Source organism: Brachionichthys hirsutus, unplaced genomic scaffold (genome assembly GCF_040956055.1).
Source record: "Brachionichthys hirsutus isolate HB-005 unplaced genomic scaffold, CSIRO-AGI_Bhir_v1 contig_387, whole genome shotgun sequence".
NCBI lineage: Eukaryota > Metazoa > Chordata > Actinopteri > Lophiiformes > Brachionichthyidae > Brachionichthys > Brachionichthys hirsutus.
The window spans coordinates 37,416-59,214 of NW_027180386.1; the positions used below are offsets into that span (position 1 = coordinate 37,416).

At 46.0% G+C, this 21,799-nt stretch overlaps 18 non-coding genes across 18 annotated transcripts; all 18 read left to right on the forward strand.

Moving 5' to 3' along the window:
• The first annotated feature begins 4,240 nt into the window (after positions 1–4,240).
• Positions 4,241–4,312, forward strand: trnap-agg (transfer RNA proline (anticodon AGG)). Its single transcript has one exon. It is a non-coding gene; the product is annotated as a tRNA-Pro (tRNA).
• A 1,750-nt stretch (positions 4,313–6,062) lies between these two features.
• Positions 6,063–6,134, forward strand: trnap-cgg (transfer RNA proline (anticodon CGG)). The gene has a single exon. It is a non-coding gene; the product is annotated as a tRNA-Pro (tRNA).
• Positions 6,135–6,942: 808 nt separating this feature from the next.
• Positions 6,943–7,014, forward strand: trnap-agg (transfer RNA proline (anticodon AGG)). The gene has a single exon. It is a non-coding gene; the product is annotated as a tRNA-Pro (tRNA).
• Positions 7,015–8,764: 1,750 nt separating this feature from the next.
• Positions 8,765–8,836, forward strand: trnap-cgg (transfer RNA proline (anticodon CGG)). Its single transcript has one exon. It is a non-coding gene; the product is annotated as a tRNA-Pro (tRNA).
• An 808-nt stretch (positions 8,837–9,644) lies between these two features.
• Positions 9,645–9,716, forward strand: trnap-agg (transfer RNA proline (anticodon AGG)). The gene has a single exon. It is a non-coding gene; the product is annotated as a tRNA-Pro (tRNA).
• Positions 9,717–11,466: 1,750 nt separating this feature from the next.
• trnap-cgg (transfer RNA proline (anticodon CGG)) lies at positions 11,467–11,538 on the forward strand. Its single transcript has one exon. It is a non-coding gene; the product is annotated as a tRNA-Pro (tRNA).
• Positions 11,539–12,346: 808 nt separating this feature from the next.
• trnap-agg (transfer RNA proline (anticodon AGG)) lies at positions 12,347–12,418 on the forward strand. The gene has a single exon. It is a non-coding gene; the product is annotated as a tRNA-Pro (tRNA).
• Positions 12,419–12,818: 400 nt separating this feature from the next.
• On the forward strand, positions 12,819–12,890 carry trnap-ugg (transfer RNA proline (anticodon UGG)). Its single transcript has one exon. It is a non-coding gene; the product is annotated as a tRNA-Pro (tRNA).
• A 2,156-nt stretch (positions 12,891–15,046) lies between these two features.
• trnap-agg (transfer RNA proline (anticodon AGG)) lies at positions 15,047–15,118 on the forward strand. Its single transcript has one exon. It is a non-coding gene; the product is annotated as a tRNA-Pro (tRNA).
• Positions 15,119–15,518: 400 nt separating this feature from the next.
• On the forward strand, positions 15,519–15,590 carry trnap-ugg (transfer RNA proline (anticodon UGG)). Its single transcript has one exon. It is a non-coding gene; the product is annotated as a tRNA-Pro (tRNA).
• Positions 15,591–16,396: 806 nt separating this feature from the next.
• Positions 16,397–16,468, forward strand: trnap-agg (transfer RNA proline (anticodon AGG)). The gene has a single exon. It is a non-coding gene; the product is annotated as a tRNA-Pro (tRNA).
• A 400-nt stretch (positions 16,469–16,868) lies between these two features.
• Positions 16,869–16,940, forward strand: trnap-ugg (transfer RNA proline (anticodon UGG)). The gene has a single exon. It is a non-coding gene; the product is annotated as a tRNA-Pro (tRNA).
• Positions 16,941–17,746: 806 nt separating this feature from the next.
• On the forward strand, positions 17,747–17,818 carry trnap-agg (transfer RNA proline (anticodon AGG)). The gene has a single exon. It is a non-coding gene; the product is annotated as a tRNA-Pro (tRNA).
• A 400-nt stretch (positions 17,819–18,218) lies between these two features.
• Positions 18,219–18,290, forward strand: trnap-ugg (transfer RNA proline (anticodon UGG)). Its single transcript has one exon. It is a non-coding gene; the product is annotated as a tRNA-Pro (tRNA).
• An 806-nt stretch (positions 18,291–19,096) lies between these two features.
• trnap-agg (transfer RNA proline (anticodon AGG)) lies at positions 19,097–19,168 on the forward strand. The gene has a single exon. It is a non-coding gene; the product is annotated as a tRNA-Pro (tRNA).
• A 400-nt stretch (positions 19,169–19,568) lies between these two features.
• On the forward strand, positions 19,569–19,640 carry trnap-ugg (transfer RNA proline (anticodon UGG)). Its single transcript has one exon. It is a non-coding gene; the product is annotated as a tRNA-Pro (tRNA).
• An 806-nt stretch (positions 19,641–20,446) lies between these two features.
• Positions 20,447–20,518, forward strand: trnap-agg (transfer RNA proline (anticodon AGG)). The gene has a single exon. It is a non-coding gene; the product is annotated as a tRNA-Pro (tRNA).
• Positions 20,519–20,918: 400 nt separating this feature from the next.
• trnap-ugg (transfer RNA proline (anticodon UGG)) lies at positions 20,919–20,990 on the forward strand. Its single transcript has one exon. It is a non-coding gene; the product is annotated as a tRNA-Pro (tRNA).
• Positions 20,991–21,799: the final 809 nt, after the last annotated feature.

Here is a 21,799-nt window from a genome sequence, read left to right on the forward strand (position 1 = left end):
GTGAAACTAAATCATTAAACAAAAACCATAACCACTCGTCAGTGTATACTGCGTTTCAACATAACGAGCAGATTGCAGGGTACAGCACATTGTCTTGGACGTACCTCGCTCTGCATAACAAAGGGCGCAAACTCGTAAGATCTTGTTTGGCGCTCTTCTCTGGCGTCGGGTTATTAGCGCAATATTTTCCTTTCTCGGCGTTTGCCGAGAACAGCTGTTCGTCATGCCCCCGCTGGCCGAACTCTTCCGGCTTTATATGCGGTGCCATACATGTTCCGGGGCATGCAGCGTCGCCCCAGTCACGTGACACGTCGCGCACCATTAAAGGTGGACAATGGATGAATGAATACCTTCCCATTTTTCTTGAAAACGTTTTTTTTTCCTGGACATTTTGGGATTGTTTTTTAATTATCAATTCCACCTGTTGGCATTGATGTGGAAACAACGCCGTGTAGAATCTGACTTGAGGCCTTTCTGTGAGAAGTTTGCATGTTCTCCCCATGTCTGCGTGGGTGCTCTCCGGGTTGTCCCGCTTCATCCCATCACCAAACACATGCAGCCTAGGCTGATTGGTGACACTAAATTGGCCGTAGGTGTGAGTGTGTGTGTGGCTGGTTGTATGTCTCTGTGTTGCCCTGCGATGAACTGGCGGCTTGTCCAGGGTGTCCCCTGCCTCTCGCCCATTGATTGCTGGGATTGGCTCCAGCTTGGCCCGCGAGCCGATAGCGGAATAAGCGGTTAGGAAATGATGATGAACAAATGGAAAAGGGCATTGTGTCTAATTTGCCGAGGATTGGTGTCGAGGTGGACAGCACGGTGGGGCAGTAATTTACGCTGTTGCCTCACAACAAGAAGGTAACAGGTTGGAATCTGACTTGAGGCCTTTCTGTGAGGAGTTTGCATGTTCTTCCCATGTCTGCGTGGGTGCTGTCCGGGTTGTCCCGCTTCATCCCATCACCAAAAACATGCAAATTGGGTGAATTGGTTACACTAAATAGGCCATAGTTGTGAGTGTGCGTGACTGATTCTCTATGTGTGGCCCTGCGATGAACTGGCAGTTTGTTGATGGTGTACTCCGCCTCTTGCCCATAGACTGCTGGGATAGGTCCAGCATGACATGGTTACAGATAAAGCGGTTCAGAAGATGAGTGACTGAATGGTCAAGAGGTATGATTCTTGCTTTGGGTGTGAGAGGTCATGTGGAAGAGCCCTCTATCTTTTGTAATTGTTTCACAGTAACAAAATAGGTACCAAGACTAAAATAGCATTGCCCTGAAACTGTGCGAAAGTCCAATGTTTCTTCAGTTCAAGTCAAAATCTAAAAATTTCAAGGGCAAAAAAACAACTTTCAGCAAGAAACGCAGCATTTTTTTCGTGGGTAAATAGACTTTTATCCTTTTCCTGTCGAAAAATACAAGGATCACATCGCAATGCAGCTAAGAACCAAGGAATTGAATTCCATCTTTGGCAAGGACATGAAAACGAAAAATACCATTAATTGACCCATAAACAAGATGGTTGACAGCGGCTAGTCGTGGCTCGTTGGTCTAGGAGTATGATTCCCGCCTAGGGTGCGAGAGGTCCCGGGTTCAGTTCCCGGACGAGCCATTACGTTACAACCAAGATGCCATTTGAGAGCAGCTTTTAGCACTCTTGTCTGCATGGGGCACAGTCACAAGTATTTTTAACACATACTTCATTCGTTCATTTTCTTAATTGCTTTGATCAGAAATCTGAGTTGCTGGATCTGCTGGCGCCTGTCCCAGCAGTCTATGGGTGAGAGGTGGGGTACAGCTTGCACAAGCCGCATGTTCACCGCAGGTTCACCTCAGGGCAACACATACAGACAATTTAGCATAACCAAATCACCCCAGTAGCATGTTTTCAGAGGTGGGAGGAAGCCGGGGAGAATCCTCATAGACAATGAGGGAATATGCAAAGCCCTTACACAAAGGGCCCAAGTTTCATTTGAACCTGTGATATTCTTGCTTGCATTCTTGCAAATTGTGGCTAGTTGGTCTAGAGGCATGATTCTCGCTTCGGGTGTGGGAGGTCCTGGGTTCAATTCCCAGACGAGCCCTTCAGTTTGCCTCTTAACTCCATCTGAATTGAAAGTTTAGCAAATGGAAAAGGGCATTGTGTCTAATTTGCCAAGGATTGGTCTCGAGGTGGACAGCATGGTGGGGCTGTTGCCTCACAGCAAGAAGGTCACAGGTTGGAATCTGGCTTGAGGCCTTTCTGTGAGGACTTTGCATGTTCTCCCCATGTCTGCGTGGGTGCTCTCCGGGTTGTCCCGCTTCATCCCATCACCAAAAACATGCAAATTGGGTGAATTGGTTACACTAAATAGGCCATAGTTGTGAGTGTGCGTGACTGATTCTCTATGTGTGGCCCTGCGATGAACTGGCAGTTTGTCGATGGTGTACTCCGCCTCTTGCCCATAGACTGCTGGGATAGGTCCAGCATGACATGGTTACAGATAAAGCGGTTCAGAAGATGAGTGACTGAATGGTCAAGAGGTATGATTCTTGCTTTGGGTGTGAGAGGTCAAGTGGAAGAGCCCTCTATCTTTTGTAATTGTTTCACAGTAACAAAATAGGTACCAAGACTAAAATAGCATTGCCCTGAAACTGTGCGAAAGTCCAATGTTTCTTCAGTTCAAGTCAAAATCTAAAAATTTCAAGGGCAAAAAAACAACTTTCAGCAAGAAACGCAGCATTTCTTTCGTGGGTAAATAGACTTTTGTCCTTTTCCTGTCGAAAAATACAAGGATCACATCGCAATGCAGCTAAGAACCAAGGAATTGAATTCCATCTTTGGCAAGGACATGAAAACAAAAAATACCATTAATTGACCCATAAACAAGCTGGTCGAGAGTGGCAAGTTGTGGCTCGTTGGTCTAGGAGTATGGTTCTCGCTTAGGGTGCGAGAGGTCCGGGGTTCAATTCCCGGACGAGCCCTCATATTACAACCAAGACGCCGTTTGAGAGCAGCTTTTAGCACTCTTGTCTGCATGGGGCACAGTCACAAGTATTTTTAACACATACTTCATTCGTTCATTTTCTCAATTGCTTTGATCAGAAATCTGAGTTGCTGGATCTGCTGGTGCCTGTCCCAGCAGTCTATGGGCGAGAGGTGGGGTACAGCTTGCACAAGCCGCATGTTCACCGCAGGTTCACCTCAGGGCAACACATACAGACAATTTAGCATAACCAAATCACCCCAGTAGCATGTTTTCAGAGGTGGGAGGAAGCCGGGGAGAATCCACATAGACAATGAGGGAATATGCAAAGCCCTTACACAAAGGGCCCAAGTTTCATTTGAACCTGTGATATTCTTGCTTGCATTCCTGCAAATTGTGGCTCGTTGGTCTAGAGGCATGATTCTAGCTTTGGGTGTGAGAGGTCCTGGGTTCAATTCCCGGACGAGCCCTTCAGTTTGCTTCTTAACTCCATCTGAATTGAAAGTTTAGCAAATGGAAAAGGGCATTGTGTCTAATTTGCCGAGGATTGGTCTCGAGGTGGACAGCATGGTGTGGCTGTTGCCTCACAGCAAGAAGGTCACAGGTTGGAATCTGACTTGAGGACTTTCTGTGAGGACCTTGCATGTTCTCCCCATGTCTGCGTGGTTGCTCTCCGAGTTGTCCCGCTTCATCCCGTCACCAAAAACATGCAAATTGGGTGAATTGGTTACACTAAATAGGCCATAGTTGTGAGTGTGCGTGACTGATTCTCTATGTGTGGCCCTGCGATGAACTGGCAGTTTGTCGATGGTGTACTCCGCCTCTTGCCCATAGACTGCTGGGATAGGTCCAGCATGACATGGTTACAGATAAAGCAGTTCAGAAGATGAGTGACTGAATGGTCAAGAGGTATGATTCTTGCTTTGGGTGTGAGAGGTCAAGTGGAAGAGCCCTCTATCTTTTGTAATTGTTTCACAGTAACAAAATAGGTACCAAGACTAAAATAGCATTGCCCTGAAACTGTGCGAAAGTCCAATGTTTCTTCAGTTCAAGTCAAAATCTAAAAATTTCAAGGGCAAAAAAACAACTTTCAGCAAGAAACGCAGCATTTCTTTTGTGGGTAAATAGACTTTTATCCTTTTCCTGTCGAAAAATACAAGGATCACATCGCAATGCAGCTAAGAACCAAGGAATTGAATTCCATCTTTGGCAAGGACATGAAAACAAAAAATACCATTAATTGACCCATAAACAGGCTGGTCGAGAGTGGCAAGTTGTGGCTCGTTGGTCTAGGAGTATGATTCTCGCTTAGGGTGCGAGAGGTCCCGGGTTCAATTCCCGGACGAGCCCTCACATTACAACCAAGACGCTGTTTGAGAGCAGCTTTTAGCGCTCTTGTCTGCATGGGGCACAGTCGCAAGTATTTTTAACACATACTTCATTCGTTCATTTTCTCAATTGCTTTGATCAGAAATCTGAGTTGCTGGATCTGCTGGTGCCTGTCCCAGCAGTCTATGGGCGAGAGGTGGGGTACAGCTTGCACAAGCCGCATGTTCACCGCAGGTTCACCTCAGGGCAACACATACAGACAATTTAGCATAACCAAATCACCCCAGTAGCATGTTTTCAGAGGTGGGAGGAAGCCGGGGAGAATCCACATAGACAATGAGGGAATATGCAAAGCCCTTACACAAAGGGCCCAAGTTTCATTTGAACCTGTGATATTCTTGCTTGCATTCCTGCAAATTGTGGCTCGTTGGTCTAGAGGCATGATTCTAGCTTTGGGTGTGAGAGGTCCTGGGTTCAATTCCCGGACGAGCCCTTCAGTTTGCTTCTTAACTCCATCTGAATTGAAAGTTTAGCAAATGGAAAAGGGCATTGTGTCTAATTTGCCGAGGATTGGTCTCGAGGTGGACAGCATGGTGTGGCTGTTGCCTCACAGCAAGAAGGTCACAGGTTGGAATCTGACTTGAGGACTTTCTGTGAGGACCTTGCATGTTCTCCCCATGTCTGCGTGGTTGCTCTCCGAGTTGTCCCGCTTCATCCCGTCACCAAAAACATGCAAATTGGGTGAATTGGTTACACTAAATAGGCCATAGTTGTGAGTGTGCGTGACTGATTCTCTATGTGTGGCCCTGCGATGAACTGGCAGTTTGTCGATGGTGTACTCCGCCTCTTGCCCAGACTGCTGGGATAGGTCCAGCATGACATGGTTACAGATAAAGCGGTTCAGAAGATGAGTGACTGACTGGTCAAGAGGTATGATTCTTGCTTTGGGTGTGAGAGGTCAAGTGGAAGAGCCCTCTATCTTTTGTAATTGTTTCACAGTAACAAAATAGGTACCAAGACTAAAATAGCATTGCCCTGAAACTGTGCGAAAGTCCAATGTTTCTTCAGTTCAAGTCAAAATCTAAAAATTTCAAGGGCAAAAAAACAACTTTCAGCAAGAAACGCAGCATTTCTTTCGTGGGTAAATAGACTTTTATCCTTTTCCTGTCGAAAAATACAAGGATCACATCGCAATGCAGCTAAGAACCAAGGAATTGAATTCCATCTTTGGCAAGGACATGAAAACAAAAAATACCATTAATTGACCCATAAACAAGATGGTTGGCAGCGGCAAGTTGTGGCTCGTTGGTCTAGGAGTATGATTCTCGCTTAGGGTGCGAGAGGTCCCGGGTTCAGTTCCCGGACAAGCCCTTACGTTACAACCAAGATGCCATTTGAGAGCAGCTTTTAGCACTCTTGTCTGCATGGGGCACAGTCACAAGTATTTTTAACACATACTTCATTCGTTCATTTTCTCAATTGCTTTGATCAGAAATCTGAGTTGCTGGATCTGCTGGTGCCTGTCCCAGCAGTCTATGGGCGAGAGGTGGGGTACAGCTTGCACAAGCCGCATGTTCACCGCAGGTTCACCTCAGGGCAACACATACAGACAATTTAGCATAACCAAATCACCCCAGTAGCATGTTTTCAGAGGTGCGAGGAAGCCGGGGAGAATCCTCATAGACAATGGGGGAATATGCAAAGCCCTTACACAAAGGGCCCAAGTTTCATTTGAACCTGTGATATTCTTGCTTGCATTCTTGCAAATTGTGGCTCGTTGGTCTAGAGGCATGATTCTCGCTTCGGGTGTGGGAGGTCCTGGGTTCAATTCCCAGACGAGCCCTTCAGTTTGCCTCTTAACTCCATCTGAATTGAAAGTTTAGCAAATGGAAAAGGGCATTGTGTCTAATTTGCCAAGGATTGGTCTCGAGGTGGACAGCATGGTGGGGCTGTTGCCTCACAGCAAGAAGGTCACAGGTTGGAATCTGGCTTGAGGCCTTTCTGTGAGGACTTTGCATGTTCTCCCCATGTCTGCGTGGGTGCTCTCCGGGTTGTCCCGCTTCATCCCATCACCAAAAACATGCAAATTGGGTGAATTGGTTACACTAAATAGGCCATAGTTGTGAGTGTGCGTGACTGATTCTCTATGTGTGGCCCTGCGATGAACTGGCAGTTTGTCGATGGTGTACTCCGCCTCTTGCCCATAGACTGCTGGGATAGGTCCAGCATGACATGGTTACAGATAAAGCGGTTCAGAAGATGAGTGACTGAATGGTCAAGAGGTATGATTCTTGCTTTGGGTGTGAGAGGTCAAGTGGAAGAGCCCTCTATCTTTTGTAATTGTTTCACAGTAACAAAATAGGTACCAAGACTAAAATAGCATTGCCCTGAAACTGTGCGAAAGTCCAATGTTTCTTCAGTTCAAGTCAAAATCTAAAAATTTCAAGGGCAAAAAAACAACTTTCAGCAAGAAACGCAGCATTTCTTTCGTGGGTAAATAGACTTTTATCCTTTTCCTGTCGAAAAATACAAGGATCACATCGCAATGCAGCTAAGAACCAAGGAATTGAATTCCATCTTTGGCAAGGACATGAAAACAAAAAATACCATTAATTGACCCATAAACAAGCTGGTCGAGAGTGGCAAGTTGTGGCTTGTTGGTCTAGGAGTATGATTCTCGCTTAGGGTGCGAGAGGTCCCGGGTTCAATTCCCGGACGAGCCCTCACATTACAACCAAGACGCTGTTTGAGAGCGGCTTTTAGCACTCTTGTCTGCATGGGGCACAGTCACAAGTATTTTTAACACATACTTCATTCGTTCATTTTCTCAATTGCTTTGATCAGAAATCTGAGTTGCTGGATCTGCTGGTGCCTGTCCCAGCAGTCTATGGGCGAGAGGTGGGGTACAGCTTGCACAAGCCGCATGTTCACCGCAGGTTCACCTCAGGGCAACACATACAGACAATTTAGCATAACCAAATCACCCCAGTAGCATGTTTTCAGAGGTGGGAGGAAGCCGGGGAGAATCCACATAGACAATGAGGGAATATGCAAAGCCCTTACACAAAGGGCCCAAGTTTCATTTGAACCTGTGATATTCTTGCTTGCATTCCTGCAAATTGTGGCTCGTTGGTCTAGAGGCATGATTCTAGCTTTGGGTGTGAGAGGTCCTGGGTTCAATTCCCGGACGAGCCCTTCAGTTTGCTTCTTAACTCCATCTGAATTGAAAGTTTAGCAAATGGAAAAGGGCATTGTGTCTAATTTGCCGAGGATTGGTCTCGAGGTGGACAGCTTGGTGTGGCTGTTGCCTCACAGCAAGAAGGTCACAGGTTGGAATCTGACTTGAGGACTTTCTGTGAGGACCTTGCATGTTCTCCCCATGTCTGCGTGGTTGCTCTCCGAGTTGTCCCGCTTCATCCCGTCACCAAAAACATGCAAATTGGGTGAATTGCTTACACTAAATAGGCCATAGTTGTGAGTGTGCGTGACTGATTCTCTATGTGTGGCCCTGCGATGAACTGGCAGTTTGTCGATGGTGTACTCCGCCTCTTGCCCAGACTGCTGGGATAGGTCCAGCATGACATGGTTACAGATAAAGCGGTTCAGAAGATGAGTGACTGAATGGTCAAGAGGTATGATTCTTGCTTTGGGTGTGAGAGGTCAAGTGGAAGAGCCCTCTATCTTTTGTAATTGTTTCACAGTAACAAAATAGGTACCAAGACTAAAATAGCATTGCCCTGAAACTGTGCGAAAGTCCAATGTTTCTTCAGTTCAAGTCAAAATCTAAAAATTTCAAGGGCAAAAAAACAACTTTCAGCAAGAAACGCAGCATTTCTTTCATGGGTAAATAGACTTTTATCCTTTTCCTGTCGAAAAATACAAGGATCACATCGCAATGCAGCTAAGAACCAAGGAATTGAATTCCATCTTTGGCAAGGACATGAAAACAAAAAATACCATTAATTGACCCATAAACAAGACGGTTGGCAGCTGCAAGTTGTGGCTCGTTGGTCTAGGAGTATGATTCTCGCTTAGGGTGCGAGAGGTCCCGGGTTCAGTTCCCGGACAAGCCCTTACGTTACAACCAAGATGCCATTTGAGAGCAGCTTTTAGCACTCTTGTCTGCATGGGGCACAGTCACAAGTATTTTTAACACATACTTCATTCGTTCATTTTCTTAATTGCTTTGATCAGAAATCTGAGTTGCTGGATCTGCTGGCGCCTGTCCCAGCAGTCTATGGGTGAGAGGTGGGGTACAGCTTGCACAAGCCGCATGTTCACCGCAGGTTCACCTCAGGGCAACACATACAGACAATTTAGCATAACCAAATCACCCCAGTAGCATGTTTTCAGAGGTGCGAGGAAGCCGGGGAGAATCCTCATAGACAATGAGGGAATATGCAAAGCCCTTACACAAAGGGCCCAAGTTTCATTTGAACCTGTGATATTCTTGCTTGCATTCTTGCAGATTGTGGCTCGTTGGTCTAGAGGCATGATTCTCGCTTCGGGTGTGGGAGGTCCTGGGTTCAATTCCCAGACGAGCCCTTCAGTTTGCCTCTTAACTCCATCTGAATTGAAAGTTTAGCAAATGGAAAAGGGCATTGTGTCTAATTTGCCAAGGATTGGTCTCGAGGTGGACAGCATGGTGGGGCTGTTGCCTCACAGCAAGAAGGTCACAGGTTGGAATCTGGCTTGAGGCCTTTCTGTGAGGACTTTGCATGTTCTCCCCATGTCTGCGTGGGTGCTCTCCGGGTTGTCCCGCTTCATCCCATCACCAAAAACATGCAAATTGGGTGAATTGGTTACACTAAATAGGCCATAGTTGTGAGTGTGCGTGACTGATTCTCTATGTGTGGCCCTGCGATGAACTGGCAGTTTGTCGATGGTGTACTCCGCCTCTTGCCCATAGACTGCTGGGATAGGTCCAGCATGACATGGTTACAGATAAAGCGGTTCAGAAGATGAGTGACTGAATGGTCAAGAGGTATGATTCTTGCTTTGGGTGTGAGAGGTCAAGTGGAAGAGCCCTCTATCTTTTGTAATTGTTTCACAGTAACAAAATAGGTACCAAGACTAAAATAGCATTGCCCTGAAACTGTGCGAAAGTCCAATGTTTCTTCAGTTCAAGTCAAAATCTAAAAATTTCAAGGGCAAAAAAACAACTTTCAGCAAGAAACGCAGCATTTCTTTCGTGGGTAAATAGACTTTTATCCTTTTCCTGTCGAAAAATACAAGGATCACATCGCAATGCAGCTAAGAACCAAGGAATTGAATTCCATCTTTGGCAAGGACATGAAAACAAAAAATACCATTAATTGACCCATAAACAAGCTGGTCGAGAGTGGCAAGTTGTGGCTCGTTGGTCTAGGAGTATGATTCTTGCTTAGGGTGCGAGAGGTCCCGGGTTCAATTCCCGGACGAGCCCTCACATTACAACCAAGACGCCGTTTGAGAGCAGCTTTTAGCACTCTTGTCTGCATGGGGCACAGTCACAAGTATTTTTAACACATACTTCATTCGTTCATTTTCTCAATTGCTTTGATCAGAAATCTGAGTTGCTGGATCTGCTGGTGCCTGTCCCAGCAGTCTATGGGCGAGAGGTGGGGTACAGCTTGCACAAGCCGCATGTTCACCGCAGGTTCACCTCAGGGCAACACATACAGACAATTTAGCATAACCAAATCACCCCAGTAGCATGTTTTCAGAGGTGGGAGGAAGCCGGGGAGAATCCACATAGACAATGAGGGAATATGCAAAGCCCTTACACAAAGGGCCCAAGTTTCATTTGAACCTGTGATATTCTTGCTTGCATTCCTGCAAATTGTGGCTCGTTGGTCTAGAGGCGTGATTCTCGCTTTGGGTGTGAGAGGTCCTGGGTTCAATTCCCGGACGAGCCCTTCAGTTTGCTTCTTAACTCCATCTGAATTGAAAGTTTAGCAAATGGAAAAGGGCATTGTGTCTAATTTGCCGAGGATTGGTCTCGAGGTGGACAGCGTGGTGTGGCTGTTGCCTCACAGCAAGAAGGTCACAGGTTGGAATCTGACTTGAGGACTTTCTGTGAGGACCTTGCATGTTCTCCCCATGTCTGCGTGGTTGCTCTCCGAGTTGTCCCGCTTCATCCCGTCACCAAAAACATGCAAATTGGGTGAATTGGTTACACTAAATAGGCCATAGTTGTGAGTGTGCGTGACTGATTCTCTATGTGTGGCCCTGCGATGAACTGGCAGTTTGTCGATGGTGTACTCCGCCTCTTGCCCAGACTGCTGGGATAGGTCCAGCATGACATGGTTACAGATAAAGCGGTTCAGAAGATGAGTGACTGAATGGTCAAGAGGTATGATTCTTGCTTTGGGTGTGAGAGGTCAAGTGGAAGAGTCCTCTATCTTTTGTAATTGTTTCACAGTAACAAAATAGGTACCAAGACTAAAATAGCATTGCCCTGAAACTGTGCGAAAGTCCAATGTTTCTTCAGTTCAAGTCAAAATCTAAAAATTTCAAGGGCAAAAAAACAACTTTCAGCAAGAAACGCAGGATTTCTTTCATGGGTAAATAGACTTTTATCCTTTTCCTGTCGAAAAATACAAGGATCACATCGCAATGCAGCTAAGAACCAAGGAATTGAATTCCATCTTTGGCAAGGACATGAAAACAAAAAATACCATTAATTGACCCATAAACAAGATGGTTGGCAGCGGCAAGTTGTGGCTCGTTGGTCTAGGAGTATGATTCTCGCTTAGGGTGCGAGAGGTCCCGGGTTCAGTTCCCGGACGAGCCCTTACGTTACAACCAAGATGCCATTTGAGAGCAGCTTTTAGCACTCTTGTCTGCATGGGGCACAGTCACAAGTATTTTTAACACATACTTCATTCGTTCATTTTCTTAATTGCTTTGATCAGAAATCTGAGTTGCTGGATCTGCTGGCGCCTGTCCCAGCAGTGTATGGGTGAGAGGTGGGGTACAGCTTGCACAAGCCGCATGTTCACCGCAGGTTCACCTCAGGGCAACACATACAGACAATTTAGCATAACCAAATCACCCCAGTAGCATGTTTTCAGAGGTGCGAGGAAGCCGGGGAGAATCCTCATAGACAATGAGGGAATATGCAAAGCCCTTACACAAAGGGCCCAAGTTTCATTTGAACCTGTGATATTCTTGCTTGCATTCTTGCAAATTGTGGCTCGTTGGTCTAGAGGCATGATTCTCGCTTCGGGTGTGGGAGGTCCTGGGTTCAATTCCCAGACGAGCCCTTTAGTTTGCCTCTTAACTCCATCTGAATTGAAAGTTTAGCAAATGGAAAAGGGCATTGTGTCTAATTTGCCAAGGATTGGTCTCGAGGTGGACAGCATGGTGGGGCTGTTGCCTCACAGCAAGAAGGTCACAGGTTGGAATCTGGCTTGAGGCCTTTCTGTGAGGACTTTGCATGTTCTCCCCATGTCTGCGTGGGTGCTCTCCGGGTTGTCCCGCTTCATCCCATCACCAAAAACATGCAAATTGAGTGAATTGGTTACACTAAATAGGCCATAGTTGTGAGTGTGCGTGACTGATTCTCTATGTGTGGCCCTGCGATGAACTGGCAGTTTGTCGATGGTGTACTCCGCCTCTTGCCCATAGACTGCTGGGATAGGTCCAGCATGACATGGTTACAGATAAAGCGGTTCAGAAGATGAGTGACTGAATGGTCAAGAGGTATGATTCTTGCTTTGGGTGTGAGAGGTCAAGTGGAAGAGCCCTCTATCTTTTGTAATTGTTTCACAGTAACAAAATAGGTACCAAGACTAAAATAGCATTGCCCTGAAACTGTGCGAACGTCCAATGTTTCTTCAGTTCAAGTCAAAATCTAAAAATTTCAAGGGCAAAAAAACAACTTTCAGCAAGAAACGCAGCATTTCTTTCGTGGGTAAATAGACTTTTATCCTTTTCCTGTCGAAAAATACAAGGATCACATCGCAATGCAGCTAAGAACCAAGGAATTGAATTCCATCTTTGGCAAGGACATGAAAACAAAAAATACCATTAATTGACCCATAAACAAGCTGGTCGAGAGTGGCAAGTTGTGGCTTGTTGGTCTAGGAGTATGATTCTCGCTTAGGGTGCGAGAGGTCCCGGGTTCAATTCCCGGACGAGCCCTCACATTACAACCAAGACGCCGTTTGAGAGCAGCTTTTAGCACTCTTGTCTGCATGGGGCACAGTCACAAGTATTTTTAACACATACTTCATTCGTTCATTTTCTCAATTGCTTTGATCAGAAATCTGAGTTGCTGGATCTGCTGGTGCCTGTCCCAGCAGTCTATGGGCGAGAGGTGGGGTACAGCTTGCACAAGCCGCATGTTCACCGCAGGTTCACCTCAGGGCAACACATACAGACAATTTAGCATAACCAAATCACCCCAGTAGCATGTTTTCAGAGGTGGGAGGAAGCCGGGGAGAATCCACATAGACAATGAGGGAATATGCAAAGCCCTTACACAAAGGGCCCAAGTTTCATTTGAACCTGTGATATTCTTGCTTGCATTCCTGCAAATTGTGGCTCGTTGGTCTAGAGGCATGATTCTCGCTTTGGGTGTGAGAGGTCCTGGGTTCAATTCCCGGACGAGCCCTTCAGTTTGCTTCTTAACTCCATCTGAATTGAAAGTTTAGCAAATGAAAAAGGGCATTGTGTCTAATTTGCCGAGGATTGGTCTCGAGGTGGACAGCATGGTGGGGCTGTTGCCTCACAGCAAGAAGGTCACAGGTTGGAATCTGACTTGAGGACTTTCTGTGAGGACCTTGCATGTTCTCCCCATGTCTGCGTGGTTGCTCTCCGAGTTGTCCCGCTTCATCCCGTCACCAAAAACATGCAAATTGGGTGAATTGGTTACACTAAATAGGCCATAGTTGTGAGTGTGCGTGACTGATTCTCTATGTGTGGCCCTGCGATGAACTGGCAGTTTGTCGATGGTGTACTCCGCCTCTTGCCCAGACTGCTGGGATAGGTCCAGCATGACATGGTTACAGATAAAGCGGTTCAGAAGATGAGTGACTGAATGGTCAAGAGGTATGATTCTTGCTTTGGGTGTGAGAGGTCAAGTGGAAGAGCCCTCTATCTTTTGTAATTGTTTCACAGTAACAAAATAGGTACCAAGACTAAAATAGCATTGCCCTGAAACTGTGCGAAAGTCCAATGTTTCTTCAGTTCAAGTCAAAATCTAAAAATTTCAAGGGCAAAAAAACAACTTTCAGCAAGAAACGCAGCATTTCTTTCGTGGGTAAATAGACTTTTATCCTTTTCCTGTCGAAAAATACAAGGATCACATCGCAATGCAGCTAAGAACCAAGGAATTGAATTCCATCTTTGGCAAGGACATGAAAACAAAAAATACCATTAATTGACCCATAAACAAGCTGGTCGAGAGTGGCAAGTTGTGGCTCGTTGGCCTAGGAGTATGATTCTCGCTTAGGGTGGGAGAGGTCCCGGGTTCAATTCCCGGACGAGCCCTCACATTACAACCAAGACGCCGTTTGAGAGCAGCTTTTAGCACTCTTGTCTGCATGGGGCACAGTCACAAGTATTTTTAACACATACTTCATTCGTTCATTTTCTCAATTGCTTTGATCAGAAATCTGAGTTGCTGGATCTGCTGGTGCCTGTCCCAGCAGTCTATGGGCGAGAGGTGGGGTACAGCTTGCACAAGCCGCATGTTCACCGCAGGTTCACCTCAGGGCAACACATACAGACAATTTAGCATAACCAAATCACCCCAGTAGCATGTTTTCAGAGGTGGGAGGAAGCCGGGGAGAATCCACATAGACAATGAGGGAATATGCAAAGCCCTTACACAAAGGGCCCAAGTTTCATTTGAACCTGTGATATTCTTGCTTGCATTCCTGCAAATTGTGGCTCGTTGGTCTAGAGGCATGATTCTCGCTTTGGGTGTGAGAGGTCCTGGGTTCAGTTCCCGGACGAGCCCTTCAGTTTGCTTCTTAACTCCATCTGAATTGAAAGTTTAGCAAATGGAAAAGGGCATTGTGTCTAATTTGCCGAGGATTGGTCTCGAGGTGGACAGCATGGTGGGGCTGTTGCCTCACAGCAAGAAGGTCACAGGTTGGAATCTGACTTGAGGACTTTCTGTGAGGACCTTGCATGTTCTCCCCATGTCTGCGTGGTTGCTCTCCGAGTTGTCCCGCTTCATCCCGTCACCAAAAACATGCAAATTGGGTGAATTGGTTACACTAAATAGGCCATAGTTGTGAGTGTGCGTGACTGATTCTCTATGTGTGGCCCTGCGATGAACTGGCAGTTTGTCGATGGTGTACTCCGCCTCTTGCCCAGACTGCTGGGATAGGTCCAGCATGACATGGTTACAGATAAAGCGGTTCAGAAGATGAGTGACTGAATGGTCAAGAGGTTTGATTCTTGCTTTGGGTGTGAGAGGTCAAGTGGAAGAGCCCTCTATCTTTTGTAATTGTTTCACAGTAACAAAATAGGTACCAAGACTAAAATAGCATTGCCCTGAAACTGTGCGAAAGTCCAATGTTTCTTCAGTTCAAGTCAAAATCTAAAAATTTCAAGGGCAAAAAAACAACTTTCAGCAAGAAACGCAGCATTTCTTTCATGGGTAAATAGACTTTTATCCTTTTCCTGTCGAAAAATACAAGGATCACATCGCAATGCAGCTAAGAACCAAGGAATTGAATTCCATCTTTGGCAAGGACATGAAAACAAAAAATACCATTAATTGACCCATAAACAAGCTGGTCGAGAGTGGCAAGTTGTGGCTCGTTGGTCTAGGAGTATGATTCTCGCTTAGGGTGCGAGAGGTCCCGGGTTCAATTCCCGGACGAGCCCTCACATTACAACCAAGATGCAGTTTGAGAGCAGCTTTTAGCACTCTTGTCTGCATGGGGCACAGTCACAAGTATTTTTAACACATACTTCATTCGTTCATTTTCTCAATTGCTTTGATCAGAAATCTGAGTTGCTGGATCTGCTGGTGCCTGTCCCAGCAGTCTATGGGCGAGAGGTGGGGTACAGCTTGCACAAGCCGCATGTTCACCGCAGGTTCACCTCAGGGCAACACATACAGACAATTTAGCATAACCAAATCACCCCAGTAGCATGTTTTCAGAGGTGGGAGGAAGCCGGGGAGAATCCACATAGACAATGAGGGAATATGCAAAGCCCTTACACAAAGGGCCCAAGTTTCATTTGAACCTGTGATATTCTTGCTTGCATTCCTGCAAATTGTGGCTCGTTGGTCTAGAGGCATGATTCTCGCTTTGGGTGTGAGAGGTCCTGGGTTCAATTCCCGGACGAGCCCTTCAGTTTGCTTCTTAACTCCATCTGAATTGAAAGTTTAGCAAATGGAAAAGGGCATTGTGTCTAATTTGCCGAGGATTGGTCTCGAGGTGGACAGCATGGTGGGGCTGTTGCCTCACAGCAAGAAGGTCACAGGTTGGAATCTGACTTGAGGACTTTCTGTGAGGACCGTGCATGTTCTCCCCATGTCTGCGTGGTTGCTCTCCGAGTTGTCCCGCTTCATCCCGTCACCAAAAACATGCAAATTGGGTGAATTGGTTACACTAAATAGGCCATAGTTGTGAGTGTGCGTGACTGATTCTCTATGTGTGGCCCTGCGATGAACTGGCAGTTTGTCGATGGTGTACTCCGCCTCTTGCCCAGACTGCTGGGATAGGTCCAGCATGACATGGTTACAGATAAAGCGGTTCAGAAGATGAGTGACTGAATGGTCAAGAGGTATGATTCTTGCTTTGGGTGTGAGAGGTCAAGTGGAAGAGCCCTCTATCTTTTGTAATTGTTTCACAGTAACAAAATAGGTACCAAGACTAAAATAGCATTGCCCTGAAACTGTGCGAAAGTCCAATGTTTCTTCAGTTCAAGTCAAAATCTAAAAATTTCAAGGGCAAAAAAACAACTTTCAGCAAGAAACGCAGCATTTCTTTCGTGGGTAAATAGACTTTTATCCTTTTCCTGTCGAAAAATACAAGGATCACATCGCAATGCAGCTAAGAACCAAGGAATTGAATTCCATCTTTGGCAAGGACATGAAAACAAAAAATACCATTAATTGACCCATAAACAAGCTGGTCGAGAGTGGCAAGTTGTGGCTCGTTGGTCTAGGAGTATGATTCTCGCTTAGGGTGCGAGAGGTCCCGGGTTCAATTCCCGGACGAGCCCTCACATTACAACCAAGACGCCGTTTGAGAGCAGCTTTTAGCACTCTTGTCTGCATGGGGCACAGTCACAAGTATTTTTAACACATACTTCATTCGTTCATTTTCTCAATTGCTTTGATCAGAAATCTGAGTTGCTGGATCTGCTGGCGCCTGTCCCAGCAGTCTATGGGTGAGAGGTGGTGTACAGCTTGCACAAGCCGCATGTTCACCGCAGGTTCACCTCAGGGCAACACATACAGACAATTTAGCATAACCAAATCACCCCAGTAGCATGTTTTCAGAGGTGCGAGGAAGCCGGGGAGAATCCTCATAGACAATGAGGGAATATGCAAAGCCCTTACACAAAGGGCCCAAGTTTCATTTGAACCTGTGATATTCTTGCTTGCATTCCTGCAAATTGTGGCTCGTTGGTCTAGAGGCATGATTCTCGCTTTGGGTGTGAGAGGTCCTGGGTTCAATTCCCGGACGAGCCCTTCAGTTTGCTTCTTAACTCCATCTGAATTGAAAGTTTAGCAAATGGAAAAGGGCATTGTGTCTAATTTGCCGAGGATTGGTCTCGAGGTGGACAGCATGGTGGGGCTGTTGCCTCACAGCAAGAAGGTCACAGGTTGGAATCTGACTTGAGGACTTTCTGTGAGGACCGTGCATGTTCTCCCCATGTCTGCGTGGTTGCTCTCCGAGTTGTCCCGCTTCATCCCGTCACCAAAAACATGCAAATTGGGTGAATTGGTTACACTAAATAGGCCATAGTTGTGAGTGTGCGTGACTGATTCTCTATGTGTGGCCCTGCGATGAACTGGCAGTTTGTCGATGGTGTACTCCGCCTCTTGCCCAGACTGCTGGGATAGGTCCAGCATGACATGGTTACAGATAAAGCGGTTCAGAAGATGAGTGACTGAATGGTCAAGAGGTATGATTCTTGCTTTGGGTGTGAGAGGTCAAGTGGAAGAGCCCTCTATCTTTTGTAATTGTTTCACAGTAACAAAATAGGTACCAAGACTAAAATAGCATTGCCCTGAAACTGTGCGAAAGTCCAATGTTTCTTCAGTTCAAGTCAAAATCTAAAAATTTCAAGGGCAAAAAAACAACTTTCAGCAAGAAACGCAGCATTTCTTTCGTGGGTAAATAGACTTTTATCCTTTTCCTGTCGAAAAATACAAGGATCACATCGCAATGCAGCTAAGAACCAAGGAATTGAATTCCATCTTTGGCAAGGACATGAAAACAAAAAATACCATTAATTGACCCATAAACAAGCTGGTCGAGAGTGGCAAGTTGTGGCTCGTTGGTCTAGGAGTATGATTCTCGCTTAGGGTGCGAGAGGTCCCGGGTTCAATTCCCGGACGAGCCCTCACATTACAACCAAGACGCCGTTTGAGAGCAGCTTTTAGCACTCTTGTCTGCATGGGGCACAGTCACAAGTATTTTTAACACATACTTCATTCGTTCATTTTCTCAATTGCTTTGATCAGAAATCTGAGTTGCTGGATCTGCTGGCGCCTGTCCCAGCAGTCTATGGGTGAGAGGTGGTGTACAGCTTGCACAAGCCGCATGTTCACCGCAGGTTCACCTCAGGGCAACACATACAGACAATTTAGCATAACCAAATCACCCCAGTAGCATGTTTTCAGAGGTGCGAGGAAGCCGAGGAGAATCCTCATAGACAATGAGGGAATATGCAAAGCCCTTACACAAAGGGCCCAAGTTTCATTTGAACCTGTGATATTCTTGCTTGCATTCCTGCAAATTGTGGCTCGTTGGTCTAGAGGCATGATTCTCGCTTTGGGTGTGAGAGGTCCTGGGTTCAATTCCCGGACGAGCCCTTCAGTTTGCTTCTTAACTCCATCTGAATTGAAAGTTTAGCAAATGGAAAAGGGCATTGTGTCTAATTTGCCGAGGATTGGTCTCGAGGTGGACAGCATGGTGGGGCTGTTGCCTCACAGCAAGAAGGTCACAGGTTGGAATCTGACTTGAGGACTTTCTGTGAGGACCGTGCATGTTCTCCCCATGTCTGCGTGGTTGCTCTCCGAGTTGTCCCGCTTCATCCCGTCACCAAAAACATGCAAATTGGGTGAATTGGTTACACTAAATAGGCCATAGTTGTGAGTGTGCGTGACTGATTCTCTATGTGTGGCCCTGCGATGAACTGGCAGTTTGTCGATGGTGTACTCCGCCTCTTGCCCAGACTGCTGGGATAGGTCCAGCATGACATGGTTACAGATAAAGCGGTTCAGAAGATGAGTGACTGAATGGTCAAGAGGTATGATTCTTGCTTTGGGTGTGAGAGGTCAAGTGGAAGAGCCCTCTATCTTTTGTAATTGTTTCACAGTAACAAAATAGGTACCAAGACTAAAATAGCATTGCCCTGAAACTGTGCGAAAGTCCAATGTTTCTTCAGTTCAAGTCAAAATCTAAAAATTTCAAGGGCAAAAAAACAACTTTCAGCAAGAAACGCAGCATTTCTTTCGTGGGTAAATAGACTTTTATCCTTTTCCTGTCGAAAAATACAAGGATCACATCGCAATGCAGCTAAGAACCAAGGAATTGAATTCCATCTTTGGCAAGGACATGAAAACAAAAAATACCATTAATTGACCCATAAACAAGCTGGTCGAGAGTGGCAAGTTGTGGCTCGTTGGTCTAGGAGTATGATTCTCGCTTAGGGTGCGAGAGGTCCCGGGTTCAATTCCCGGACGAGCCCTCACATTACAACCAAGACGCCGTTTGAGAGCAGCTTTTAGCACTCTTGTCTGCATGGGGCACAGTCACAAGTATTTTTAACACATACTTCATTCGTTCATTTTCTCAATTGCTTTGATCAGAAATCTGAGTTGCTGGATCTGCTGGCGCCTGTCCCAGCAGTCTATGGGTGAGAGGTGGTGTACAGCTTGCACAAGCCGCATGTTCACCGCAGGTTCACCTCAGGGCAACACATACAGACAATTTAGCATAACCAAATCACCCCAGTAGCATGTTTTCAGAGGTGCGAGGAAGCCGGGGAGAATCCTCATAGACAATGAGGGAATATGCAAAGCCCTTACACAAAGGGCCCAAGTTTCATTTGAACCTGTGATATTCTTGCTTGCATTCCTGCAAATTGTGGCTCGTTGGTCTAGAGGCATGATTCTCGCTTTGGGTGTGAGAGGTCCTGGGTTCAATTCCCGGACGAGCCCTTCAGTTTGCTTCTTAACTCCATCTGAATTGAAAGTTTAGCAAATGGAAAAGGGCATTGTGTCTAATTTGCCGAGGATTGGTCTCGAGGTGGACAGCATGGTGGGGCTGTTGCCTCACAGCAAGAAGGTCACAGGTTGGAATCTGACTTGAGGACTTTCTGTGAGGACCTTGCATGTTCTCCCCATGTCTGCGTGGTTGCTCTCCGAGTTGTCCCGCTTCATCTCGTCACCAAAAACATGCAAATTGGGTGAATTGGTTACACTAAATAGGCCATAGTTGTGAGTGTGCGTGACTGATTCTCTATGTGTGGCCCTGCGATGAACTGGCAGTTTGTCGATGGTGTACTCCGCCTCTTGCCCAGACTGCTGGGATAGGTCCAGCATGACATGGTTACAGATAAAGCGGTTCAGAAGATGAGTGACTGAATGGTCAAGAGGTATGATTCTTGCTTTGGGTGTGAGAGGTCAAGTGGAAGAGCCCTCTATCTTTTGTAATTGTTTCACAGTAACAAAATAGGTACCAAGACTAAAATAGCATTGCCCTGAAACTGTGCGAAAGTCCAATGTTTCTTCAGTTCAAGTCAAAATCTAAAAATTTCAAGGGCAAAAAAACAACTTTCAGCAAGAAACGCAGCATTTCTTTCGTGGGTAAATAGACTTTTATCCTTTTCCTGTCGAAAAATACAAGGATCACATCGCAATGCAGCTAAGAACCAAGGAATTGAATTCCATCTTTGGCAAGGACATGAAAACAAAAAATACCATTAATTGACCCATAAACAAGCTGGTCGAGAGTGGCAAGTTGTGGCTCGTTGGTCTAGGAGTATGATTCTCGCTTAGGGTGCGAGAGGTCCCGGGTTCAATTCCCGGACGAGCCCTCACATTACAACCAAGACGCCGTTTGAGAGCAGCTTTTAGCACTCTTGTCTGCATGGGGCACAGTCACAAGTATTTTTAACACATACTTCATTCGTTCATTTTCTCAATTGCTTTGATCAGAAATCTGAGTTGCTGGATCTGCTGGTGCCTGTCCCAGCAGTCTATGGGCGAGAGGTGGGGTACAGCTTGCACAAGCCGCATGTTCACCGCAGGTTCACCTCAGGGCAACACATACAGACAATTTAGCATAACCAAATCACCCCAGTAGCATGTTTTCAGAGGTGGGAGGAAGCCGGGGAGAATCCACATAGACAATGAGGGAATATGCAAAGCCCTTACACAAAGGGCCCAAGTTTCATTTGAACCTGTGATATTCTTGCTTGCATTCCTGCAAATTGTGGCTCGTTGGTCTAGAGGCATGATTCTCGCTTTGGGTGTGAGAGGTCCTGGGTTCAATTCCCGGACGAGCCCTTCAGTTTGCTTCTTAACTCCATCTGAATTGAAAGTTTAGCAAATGGAAAAGGGCATTGTGTCTAATTTGCCGAGGATTGGTCTCGAGGTGGACAGCATGGTGGGGCTGTTGCCTCACAGCAAGAAGGTCACAGGTTGGAATCTGACTTGAGGACTTTCTGTGAGGACCGTGCATGTTCTCCCCATGTCTGCGTGGTTGCTCTCCGAGTTGTCCCGCTTCATCCCGTCACCAAAAACATGCAAATTGGGTGAATTGGTTACACTAAATAGGCCATAGTTGTGAGTGTGCGTGACTGATTCTCTATGTGTGGCCCTGCGATGAACTGGCAGTTTGTCGATGGTGTACTCCGCCTCTTGCCCAGACTGCTGGGATAGGTCCAGCATGACATGGTTACAGATAAAGCGGTTCAGAAGATGAGTGACTGAATGGTCAAGAGGTATGATTCTTGCTTTGGGTGTGAGAGGTCAAGTGGAAGAGCCCTCTATCTTTTGTAATTGTTTCACAGTAACAAAATAGGTACCAAGACTAAAATAGCATTGCCCTGAAACTGTGCGAAAGTCCAATGTTTCTTCAGTTCAAGTCAAAATCTAAAAATTTCAAGGGCAAAAAAACAACTTTCAGCAAGAAACGCAGCATTTCTTTCATGGGTAAATAGACTTTTATCCTTTTCCTGTCGAAAAATACAAGGATCACATCGCAATGCAGCTAAGAACCAAGGAATTGAATTCCATCTTTGGCAAGGACATGAAAACAAAAAATACCATTAATTGACCCATAAACAAGATGGTTGGCAGCGGCAAGTTGTGGC